We start from the raw sequence: 12,001 nt of genomic DNA, 5'->3' as shown, positions 1-12,001 counted from the left end.
ACCTACCCCCTCTTTGCTTCCATTATAATTATTTTTTCTTGCCACTTTTATGTGAGAAAATTTACCCCTACTATCTCTTCATTTCTCCTTCTCACAATATATTCCTCTCTTACCCCCTAATTTTAATTTTTAGATATCACCCCTTCATATTCAACTCTCCCTGTGCTCTCTGCATACATATATGTACATTCCCTTCAACTACCCGACTACTAAGAAAGGTCCTATGAGTTACAAATATCATCTTTCCATGTAAGAATGTAAACAAAACAGTTCAATGTTAGTAAGTCCCTTATGTTTTCTCTTTCTTATTTACCTTTTCATGCTTCTCTTGATTCTTGTACTTGAAAGTCAAATTTTCTATTCAGCTCTGGTCTTTCCATTTTCAAGAAAGCTTGAAAGTCCTCTATTTTATTGAAAATCCATATTTTGCCCTGAAGTAGCATATTCAGTTTTTGCTGGGTAGGTGATTCTTTGTTTCAATCCTTGCTCCTTTAACCTCTGGAATATCATATTCCAAGCCCTCAATCACTTAATGTAGAAGCTGCTAGATCTTGTTTTATCCTGATTGTATTTCCACAATACTCAAATTATTTCTTTCTGGATGCTTGAAATATTTTCTCCTTAATCTGCGAACTTCAGAATTTGGCTACAATATTCCTAAGAGTTTTCTTTTTGGAATCTTTTTTTAAAAAGTGATTGGTGGATTCTTTAAATTTCTATTTTACCTTCTAGTTCTAGAATATCAGCGCAGTTTTCCTTGATAATTTCTTGAAAGATAATGTCTAGGCTGTTTTTTTGATCATGGTTTTCAGGTAGTCCAATATTTTTTTAAATTATCTCTTCTGGATCTATGTTCCAGGTCAGTGGTTTTTCCAATGAGATATTTCATATTGTCTTCCATGTTTTCATTCTTTAGGTTCCGTTTTATAATTTCTTGACTTCTCATAAAGTCACTAGCTTCCATTTGTTCCATTCTAATTTTTAAGGCAGTATTTCTTCAGTGATCTTTTAGATCTCCTTTTACATGCCTTTTAAGGCATTCTTTTCCCCACTGGCTTTTTGGAGCTCTTTTTTACCATTTAAGTTAGTCTATTTTTAAGGTGGCAGTATTCTGGGGGGGGTCTCCTTTAGCAAGTTGTATATTTGTTTTTCATGATTTTCTTGCATCACTCTCATTTCTCTTCCCAATTTTTCCTCTACTTCATTTACTTTATTTTCTAAATTGTTTTTGAGCTCTTCCATGACCTGTGACCAATTCATATTTTCTTGGAGTCTTTTGATTTAGGATCTTTGACTTTGTTTACTTCTTGCTGTATGTTTTGATCTCCTGTGTCACCAAAGAAAGACTCTATAGTCCTCTTTTGCTTCTTGCCCATTTTGCCAGCCAATTACTTGACTTCTGAGCTTTTTATCAGGGCATAACGTCTTTCAGAATGGAGAGTTCTTTGTCCCAAGCCTCAGGGGTTTGGCACCACTTTTTTCACAGCTACTTCTATTCTGAGGTGGTATGATATTCCTCTCATTGTCTGCACTCCTTTCTGCCATGTATGAGACTCCCTCTCCACAGCCACCACAAAGCTCAGTCACACCAGCAGTCCTCCTCCCCAGTTACTGCCAACCAGGATTGTGACCTGGATCCAAGCAGGGCAAAGCAAGGTAACTGCCTCAGCATCAGCCAAGAGACCGCTGCACTCTTCCTCTGATCAGCCACTTGATTCTGCCCACTATCTGTGGGCCTGGAGCTGTGGAAGCAGCTACTGTAGCTGCAGCTGCAGCCACTTCTGCCACCCTGGGGCTGGGGCTGGACCACGTATTTCTCTCACCCAGGTCCAACAGCTCTCCCACTGGCCTGCTCCATTTTCTTTAGCATCTGTAGTTTGAGAAGTCTGGAAGCTGCCATAGCTGCCAGGGATTCAGTGCCCTAAGGCCTGCTCTTTGTGGTTCACTCAGGCCTGGTCTGCCCTGGTATAGCCCTCGTTCAGCTGTGCTCCACTCCCAAGATGTTGCTAGAGACCATTCCTAGCAACCATCCAGGATGTCTTGGGCTGGAGATTTGTTTCCTTCTGTTATTTTGTGGGTTCTGTAGCTCTTGAATTTGTTTACAATCATTTTTACAGGTGTTTGGAGGTATTTGGGGGACAGCTTAAATGAGTACCTGTTTTCAAGCTGCAATCTTGACTCCCCATCCCCCACCCCCAGAATATACCTTTTTTTCTGTAGTACATGGCACCTACAAAAAAAAATGACAATGTACTAGGGCATATAAAACTCACAATCCGATGAAAAAAGAAAGCAATTTTAAATGCATCATTTTAAATCATGATGCAATAAAAATTCTGCGTAATAAAAGACCACGGAAGGATAGGCCAAATTAATTGGAAACTAACTAATCTGATCCTAAAGAACGAGTGGGTTAAACAACAAATTATGGAAACAATCAATAACTTCATGTGAGAGCATGACAGTAAGGAGACAAGACACCAAAACTTATGGGATTCAGTGAAAGCAGTTCTTAGGGGAAGTTTTATATCTCTAAATGTTTACATAAACAAAATAGAGTAAGAGAAGATCAATGAACTCAGCATGGAACTGAAAAAGCTAGAAAAAGAACAAATTAAAAATCTCAAATTAAATACCAAATTAGAAATTCTGAAAACCAAAGGACAGATTAATAAAACTGAAATTAAGAAAATTATTGAACTAATAAATAAAATGAGCTGGTTTTATGAAAAACAAAGCCAATAAAATAGATAAACTTTGGTTAATGTGATTTAAAAAAAGAAAGAAGAAAACCAAATTACCAGTATCAAAAAGGAAAAGAGTGAATTCACCATCAATGAAGAGGAAATTAAAACAATAATTAGGTTCTGTTTTGCCCAACTGTATGCCAATAAATTTGACAATCTTAGTGAAATTGATGATTTTTTTTAAATGTAAATTGCCCAGACTAACAGAAGAGGAAATAACATATATAAATAATTCAATATGGTACTAGACTTGCTAATTTAGCAATAAGAGAAGAAAAAGAAATTGAAGGAATTAGAATAGGAAAAAAAGAAACAGAGCTATGACTCTTTGCAGATGATATGATGGTATGCCAGAAGAATCCTAGAGAATCAAGTAAAAAATTCTTTGAAACAATAAAAACTTGCAGGATATAAAATAAACTAACATAAATGTTTGGCATTTCTATATATTACTAACAAAGTCAAACAGCAAGGGACAGAAAGAGAAATTCCATTTAAAATTACTGTAGACATTATAAAATATTTGAGTCTATCTGCCAAAACAAACCCAGGAACTGTATGAAAACAATTACAAACGCTTTTCACACAAATAAAGTCAGATCTAAATAATTAGAGAAAACATCAGTTGTGACTGGGTAGGCTGAGGTGATATAATACAAATGACAATTCTACCTAAAATAATTTACTTATTCAGTGCCATACCAATCAAACTACCAAAAAGTTACTTAATAGAGCTATAAAAAAATAATAAAATTCATCTGGAAGAACATTTTGTTCAGAATATCCATAATATCAAGGAAATTAATGAAAAGAAAAGCAAGGGAAAGTGGCCTAGCCGCATCAGGTGCTAAATTGTGTTATAAAGCAGCAATCATCATAACTACTTCATAATGACTAAGAAACAGAGTGGTAGATCTGTGGAAGAGGTTAGGTAGACAAGACACAGTAGTGAAGGACTATAGTAATCTATTGTTTGATAAACCTGAAAACTCCAGCTTCTGGGATAAGAACTTGCTTTTTGACATAAACTGGTGGGATAACTAGAAAACAGTATAGCAGAAACTAGGCATAGGGCAACATCTTACACCATATACTAAAATAAAGTCAAAATGGGCACATGATTTAGATATAAAGGCTAGTATTATAAGGAAACTGGAAGAATGAGGAATAGTTTACTGTCAGATTTATGGAGAGTGGAAGAATTTATGTCCCAACAAGAGATAGGGAACGTTATGAAATGCAAAATAAGAAATTTGTTTACATTAAATGGAAAACTTTTTTGCAGAAACAAAACCAAAGTAACCAAAATTAGGAGGGAAATAGAAAACCGGGAAAAGAATTTTTGCGACCAGTGTCTCTGATAAAGGCCTCATTTCTAAAATATATAGAGAACTGGCACAATTTTAAATGAATGCAAGTCATTCCCCAATTGATATATGGTTAAAGGATACTAACAGGCCCTTTTCAGATGAAGAAATTAAAGCTATCTATAGTCATATGAAGAAGTGTTCTAAATCACTATTGATTAGAGAAATGCAAATCAAAACAACTGTGAGGTATCACATCACACCTACCAGATTGGCTAATGTGACAAAACAGGAAAATGATAAATGCTGGAGAATATGTGGAAATGCATTGTTAGTGGAGTTGTGAATTGACCCAACCATTCTGGGGGGCAATTTGGAATTATGCCCAAAAGGCTATAAAACTGTACATACCCTTTGTCCCAGCAATACCACTTCTAGCTCTAATTCACAGAGACATCATAAAAATGGGAAAAGGGGGAGCTCTTTGCTGCAACAGTGGTGTCGTGCATGACTCTGGGCCAGCCCTTGTTCTGAGTTCCCAGGCTGAACCTAGATATAACAACCATAACGGTGAAGCAACTTCCACAATGAAATCTGAAGCCAAGGATGGAGAAGAAGAGAGTCTGCAGACTGCTTTCAAGAAGCTAAGGGTGGACACAGCAGGATCCATAGTTTCTCTTTCTGTTGGAGAGGGAGCAAGCACCAGAGCATCAGTTAGGACAGCTATGGATGAGACCAAACCTAAAACCATATGTGCATCTAAAGACAGTTGGCACAGTTCTACAAGAAAGTCCTCACGAGGAGCAGTGAGAACCCAGCGTCATTGGCATTCTACGTCTCCAGTCCTTCATTCCCCAAAGTTTATACACTGCAGTACAAAGGCTGCATCTTCCACCAGTCAGCTCAGACACAAAAGCCAAACTGACTGTCCTGATAGCAATAGCCTCCTAGGGATTCTACCCACTAACGAGTTCAGTGCAAGGGAATGGTGTATTTCTTTTCTTAGTGAGGCTAATCATACACGAGCTGTGAAGGAGCCCTTGGGGGCCACAGTTCCTGATGGTGCATCGGGCAGCAAAACAGAAGATTCTGCCGACGTTGCCCTGGCCCAAGGCCAGTGATCTCTCTGACTTTCAATCAGTGTCCAAGCTAAACCTGGGCAAGACATGTGCATGTGTAGGCAAGGAGTGCCAATGTAAGAGGTGGCAAGACATGGAAGTGTACTCCTTCTCAGGTTTGCAGAATGTCCCTCCCTTCGCGCCAGAACGAAGATCCACCCTCGAGGACAACTCGCAGTCTTTCCATAGCAGAACTCCGTCTGGCTCGCCTCGCTCTTGTTCTGAGCAAGCTAGGGCCTATGTGGATGATGTAACTATTGACGATCTTTCAGGCTACGTGGAATATTACTTGTATATTCTCAAGAAAATGTCCCATATGGCAGAAATGATGTACACCTGATAGCAATAAGCAAGATTGTATGCTTTAAAACCAATGAAAGGTTGGAAAAGTGACTTAGTTACTGGCAGGCCGCTCAGCCACTCTGTGTGAGAAGATACCTTCCTCTGCTCACTGTGCTTGCAATAAAAACATTTCTTTGCTAAAAAAAATGGGAAAAGGACCCACATGTTCAAAAATATTTATAGCAGTACTTTTTGTGGTGGCAAAGAATTGGAAATTGAGGGAATGCCCACCAATTGAAGAATGGCCGGACAAGTTTTGATATATGAATGTAATAGAATACTATTGTGCTTTAAGAAATGACGAGCAGGCAGACTTCAGAAAAACCTGGAAAGATTTACATGGATGGATACTGAGTAAAGAGAGTAGAACCAGGAGAATATTGTACACAATAACAGCAACATTGTGCAATGATCTATTATGAGAGACCTAGGTCTTCCCAGCAATACAATAATCCAGGACAATTCCAAATGACTCATGATAGAAAATGCTATGCACATAAAGAGAAAGAACAATGGAGTCTGAATGCAGATAAAAGCAAACTATTTTCACTTTTTTGTTTATTCCCCCGATATTTTCTTTCCTGTGGTTTTCCCCTTTTGTTCTGATTCTTCTTTCACAACATGCTGAGTATGGAAATAAGGTTTAACTTGATTGTACATATATAACCTATATCAGATTGCTTACTGTTCTGGGGACAGGGGGAAGGAAGAGAGGCAGAGAGAATAATCTGGAATTCAAAATCTTAATAAAAGGATGTTGAAAACAATATTTTTATGTAATTAGAAAAAATAAAATATGTTTAAGTGCAAAAAAATGATATCTAGACCTTTAATCCTTTAATCATGGCTTTCAGGTAATCCAGTAATTTTAAAATTATCTGTCCTCAATCTGTTTTCCATATTAGTTCTTTTTACAATGAAATATTTAACATTTTCTTTGATTTTTTTTATTCCTTTGATTTTGTTTTATTGTTTCTTCATATTACATGCAGTCATTAGCTTCCACTTACCAATTTTATCTTTTAGGAATCAATTTCTTCAGTCAGCTTTTCCTTTTCCATTTCACCTGTTTTGCTTTTAAACTATTTCTGTTCTTCAATGAATTTTTATGTGTCTTTTACCATTAGGTAAAATCTGTTTTTAATGTAGTTTTTTTTTTTAACTTCAGTATTTTTTTGTGTCTCTTTTACCAAGTTGTCTTTTCTCTATACGATTTTCTCACATGACTCCCATTTATTTTTCCTAATTTTCTTCTACCATTCTTATCTTTAAGTATTCTAGGAATTCTTGCTGGCCTTGGGTCCAATTATCTTTTTTTTTTTCTTTGAGGCCTTGCTTGTAGCTATTTTCACATTGTTCCTTCTTCTAAGTTTATGTCTTGGTCTTCCCTGCTACCACAATACCTTTTTATGGTCCAAGTCTTTTGTTGTTGCTTGCTCATTTTCCCAGACTTTTTCTTCAGTTTAAATTTTATGGTAAACCTGGGCTCCTATTTCTTGCAGTTGGGGAAATACTTTTTCATGCAGCTGTTTTTAGAATAAGTTTTGGGGCTCTACACATTTTAGGTGCTTCCGAGGTTGTGTTATCCTGGGAGAAAGGTGATTGCTTCTCCTCTGATATGCCTCTGCTACTCTGTAGCAATAAATGATAGTGTTCCTCCTGGCCCTTGAACGGTGATCAGCACTCCTGCTCCCTTGTCCTTGATCACAAGCAATCCTCTCTGCCTTGAATGAGTGACCCAGAACTGCTTATGCTCAACAGAGTTGCCAATGAGCAATAGCTACAAACCGGTGCCAATAAATGATCCCCTGTAATCTCTCACTCTTTTTTTAAATTTCAATGTACTTTTATTTTGAAACAAATACTAAACTCAACCCCATTGTAGTATTGTACAATCTACAAATGCTTGCTTAGCTGCTGAGGTGCAAGCTTTAGAAACATATTTCAAATAGTTTCATTAGGAACAGAGAAAAGTATGACCCACACCTCTTAGTCTTCCATATTGTTGCATTTGTGCCAACCCTATTCTTAAAACATCTTTAAAACTTGAGCATGAACTAAGTTAATGGTTCCCTAAAAATGCTCTAATTCAAGCTAAACTTGCAATTAATGGCTACAAAAAGCATCTATACATTAATACTAGTTGAAGTACAAATTGTTGAGTGATGTACCCTTCCAATTTTCCAAGCACAAGATAGTGGCAATGTGTTGATCCTCTACTTCTGCCGGAAAACCTTGCTTCTTTATTTTTCCATTAATTGCCATGCAGACCCAGACATCACATAATAGTGGGTTTCTGAAATTCACTGAAAGTAGAAGCAGCATCAAGAGTATAAGAGCATCCAATAAAAATAAGTATCCAATCTCCCATATGAATTTTTGGTACATCACCACATTTGACAGATTTTTTTTTAATTTTTTTTTTTTTATTTTTAGTTTACCACACACGGTTCTACACAATTTTGCATTCCAGATTTTCTCCCCTCCCTCCCCAAGATGGCATGGAATCTCATATAACCACCATGTATAACTTCACATCGAATTAATTTTTACACTAGTCAAGTTGTGGAGAAGAATTATGACCAATGGAATGAATCATGAGAAAGACATTTGACAGTTTAATCAAGGCCATCACATGCTGGTCCCCATACACTGGAAGATTAACACTTCTCATCTGCTTTGGGTTTCTTTTGCAGAATAGGTTTAACATGCATATGATCAAACAGGATTCAATTAAATGATCCATATACTCACTCATTTACATGGTACATAAAGGTTTGGTCATTTGCCTCATCTTCATCATCAGAATCTCTCTCTTCCTTTAATATGTCTTTTTTTTTTTTGGTAATGGTGTAAACTGGAAGCATTAAAGCTGATGCAATATGGTATCTGCCTAGTTCACTTATAATTCTCACTCCAGAGAAAGAAGGAAAATGCTAGTACAATGCTGCATTGATTAAACTTGAGATCTCTTGAAACTTTTTTACGTAATTAAGGTTTACGTATTAAGAACCAGTAAAGCCACCACCAATGTCAAGGAGATACATGTTGAAACCAAACTCTAGCCCCACATCAAAGATACATGAACCATCAGGAATTGTTTGGATAAATGATTCTGGATGAGTACAACTACTTCCAACATGGAAACTGACTCCAATAACATCCATATTCAGTTCCTTTGTTCACTCAAGGAATAGCCTACTAATTTTGAGAGTAGCACCAAATTTAACACTGCTGCTACAGCTCTCACCGCCACCTCTGCCATCACGGGGCTAGAGCCATACCACACTATTCTCTCACCCAGGTCCAACAGAGTTTTCCCACTTCTACTTTGTCTTTGGTGTTTGTGGATTGAGAATTCTGGAAACCCTCACAGCTGCCAGTCCCCTGAGGTCTGCTCTGGCCTGGTATGTGTTGGTGCAGCCCATGCTGGACTGTGCTCCTCTCCCAGCCTGGGGAGATAGATCTTTCCTGTGCACCTTCCAGGTTTCTTGGGCTGAGGATTTGTCTCACACTGTCATTTTGTGGGTTCTGTATCTCCAGAATTTTCTTAGAGTTGCTTTTCACAGGTATTTGGAGGGGTTTGGGGGAGAACTCAAGCAAGTCCCTGCTTTTACTCTGCCATCTTGGCTCCTCCCCTTAATCCTTTACTTTTATAATTCTATTCAACACAATCAAATCTTCATTTTGTTTATAAGCAAGGAAAGTCTAGTTAAAAATTCTAAATCTCTTTGACCTGATTCACCACCTAATTCTCTCACATAAAAGCACCAGTAATTAAGATAAAGTAGGAAGATCAAATATCTCCCAAAAAACTCATTCCTATTTTTATTACCTTTTGTTGCCAAGAATTTTTTTTTCTTATTTCAAGCTATAAATCTGCTTTTTATGGACTTTCATCTTTGTAAGGCATGATTTAACTTATTTAACCTTTATTTACTTAACTTATTTGCCTTCTCCCCCAATATTTCTTACAAGGGATCATACCTGTATATGTTTTCACTATACTAACAGTTTATTGTTTCTATAAGTTTGCCAGGTAAAAGAGTAGCAAAAAGCACTTAAAACTTCTAGGGTCAACTCCAAAGACTCCTTTTAAATCAGAGTTAAAATTAAAAACAAAACAAAATTAAAAAAAAAAAAACAACCAATATCCCATGGAGGGGAACTTTAAAGATTGGATTGTTTAAATTATTGAGCAGATCCATAGTTTTAGCTTTGATATCCTGAAGCACTTCTTTGTAATTTTAATTTAGTTTATCATTAAAAGACAACAACAAAGATATACTGACTAACAAATCACAAATCTGCTACAATGAAAGGTAATTTAGGAGTTGCAATGTATTATTCTCCCCCACCTTGCCTCTTTTTTAAAATTAAACCCACCACTCTTTTCTCTACAAATATTTGGATATCTGTAATCTTACTAAGGGGTTTATTTAATTCTGTCAGTATTCAATGATAGAGAAGTGGGAAATTCATGTAATAAGGATGTTGTTGTTTTTTTTTTAATTTGTCTCCCTTCTCCTTGAGTGGTATTACCCCAGATAGATTCTTTAAAGACTGTCATTGTCTTAGGATTGCATTCTGTTATGGGAGGTACCTGAGAGTTCTTCATGACGGCCATGTCCCTGAGGACATTCAAGAGTAGCCCTGTGGAAGTTGTCATTAAACTAGCCCAAGGGTGGCTTCAGGTCTTCACCACTCTCATGTGTTTAATGATATAACTGGTAGGAATAAATAATTTGTCAGTCATGACTACGTCAGTCATGGGACATTCTTATTTAATAATGAAGCGATTCATAAGAGCTTGTTAATAAATTTTAATTTCACAAATATAGTGTCATTTTTACCTTATTCTGATGATTAATATGAAGATTGATGCTAGAAATATAGGAAGATCATTTTGACAACACCACCAAAATATTTCTGCATGAAATGCTGACGTTACTATGTTAAAATCACCCATCTCAATACTCTGAGGAAGTCTGAAATCTTATGACCTAGGAGACTCAGACTTTCAAACACTTCTCATGCTATTTATTTGAATCATAAATCCATCCTGCTGTTGTTAGAATGTAACCACATTGGTCATATAGTAATGCACTATAGGTTTCTAGCTTATTTATGATGAGAAACATTATCATTTCTGTGTTGTTTGGATATGACAAGCATTATTTTCTCATGCATCTAGAACCAGTCAGCAATAAGATGGGATAGATAGAAGTTGGAAATTTTTAATGTGTTTATTGATTCAAGAAATAGAGGTGCAAACTTTTCAAGCATATAAATTCTGGATTAGATCTTTTGCAATGAAATTATTTTTTGCAAGTTTAAATAGTTTAAAAGTGAATTGATCTTTGATGTTTTTAACATTTTAGTGGTGTTATCAATATCATTACAATGATCATTATTTTTAAATCTTTATTTCATACAAAAGATTCATTTGTTTCTCACAAATGCTAAAAGGATCTATGTATCCAGAGTTTCATCAAGGAATCTACAATATTAATTGTGTATTTATACTTAAATAAAGATTCAACAAATAAAATACTATATGAGAATATTCTACGTTCCCTGAAATGTGCTAGGCTCTTTGTGGTACTGACTGTAATAAGGGACTTGTAAGGGCAAGGCAGAGAACAATCATGGTACCTCAAAGTTTTCAGGAAGTGTGACTGGTTACTAAATCAATCAGAAATCATTTATTAAGCATTTTCTATGTATCAGACAGGGCAAGTAGGTGGCACAGTCAGGAAGAATCATCTTCCACATTCAAAACTGGGTTCAGACACCACTTACTAACTGTGTGAACCTCGGCAAGTCACTTGACTCTGTTTGCCTCAGTTTCCTCAACTGTCAAAAAGCTGGGGAAGGAAATGGCAAACCACTCCAGTGTCTTTCTCAAGAAAACCAGAAATGGAGTCACTAAGGGTTGGGTACAACTGAAACAACTGATCATGATAATGATCATCATCATGTATCATACACTGTTCTAAGTGCTGGGGAGACAAAAAAAAGGTAAAAGACAGTCTGTGTTCTTGATAAGTTTATAGTCTATGAACAAATTTATAATCCACCAGAGGATTATAGAACATTGGTTAGAAGCATCTTCAACAATCAGCCAGCCCAGAGGATTAAATACTCATCTCGACACACTCCGTAGAGCAGCTCCAAAACAGATTAAAATGTATTTCAGGAAATTTTAATTAAATAAACATAAAGTAAAACACAAATAATATTATATTTTAAAGCTAAGACAATGTGCTGTGCCCAGGGCTACTTAGCACAAATGAGTAGCCACCATTTCTTCTTAAGTTTCACATAACTAATCCAGTTCATTCTTTGGACAGATTATCTCTCAACAACATATTTGACATGTTTCCATTCTGCTTAAGCTTAAAGAACTCTTGCAATGAATGGACTAGATTAAGTATGCATTGCATTATAGTAAATGACCATAGTAAATTAATACATGATAAATACA

General features: G+C 36.3%; 2 pseudogenes; one reads left to right on the top strand and one right to left on the bottom strand.

Moving 5' to 3' along the window:
• Positions 1-4,612: 4,612 nt before the first annotated feature.
• LOC118849123 lies at positions 4,613-5,516 on the top strand (annotated as a pseudogene).
• Positions 5,517-7,640: 2,124 nt separating this feature from the next.
• Positions 7,641-10,141, bottom strand: LOC118847180 (annotated as a pseudogene).
• Positions 10,142-12,001: the final 1,860 nt, after the last annotated feature.

This window comes from Trichosurus vulpecula, chromosome 4 (genome assembly GCF_011100635.1).
Source record: "Trichosurus vulpecula isolate mTriVul1 chromosome 4, mTriVul1.pri, whole genome shotgun sequence".
Taxonomy (NCBI): domain Eukaryota; kingdom Metazoa; phylum Chordata; class Mammalia; order Diprotodontia; family Phalangeridae; genus Trichosurus; species Trichosurus vulpecula.
Note: the sequence above shows the minus strand (reverse complement) of the source record. Positions and strands in the feature narration are given on the sequence as shown.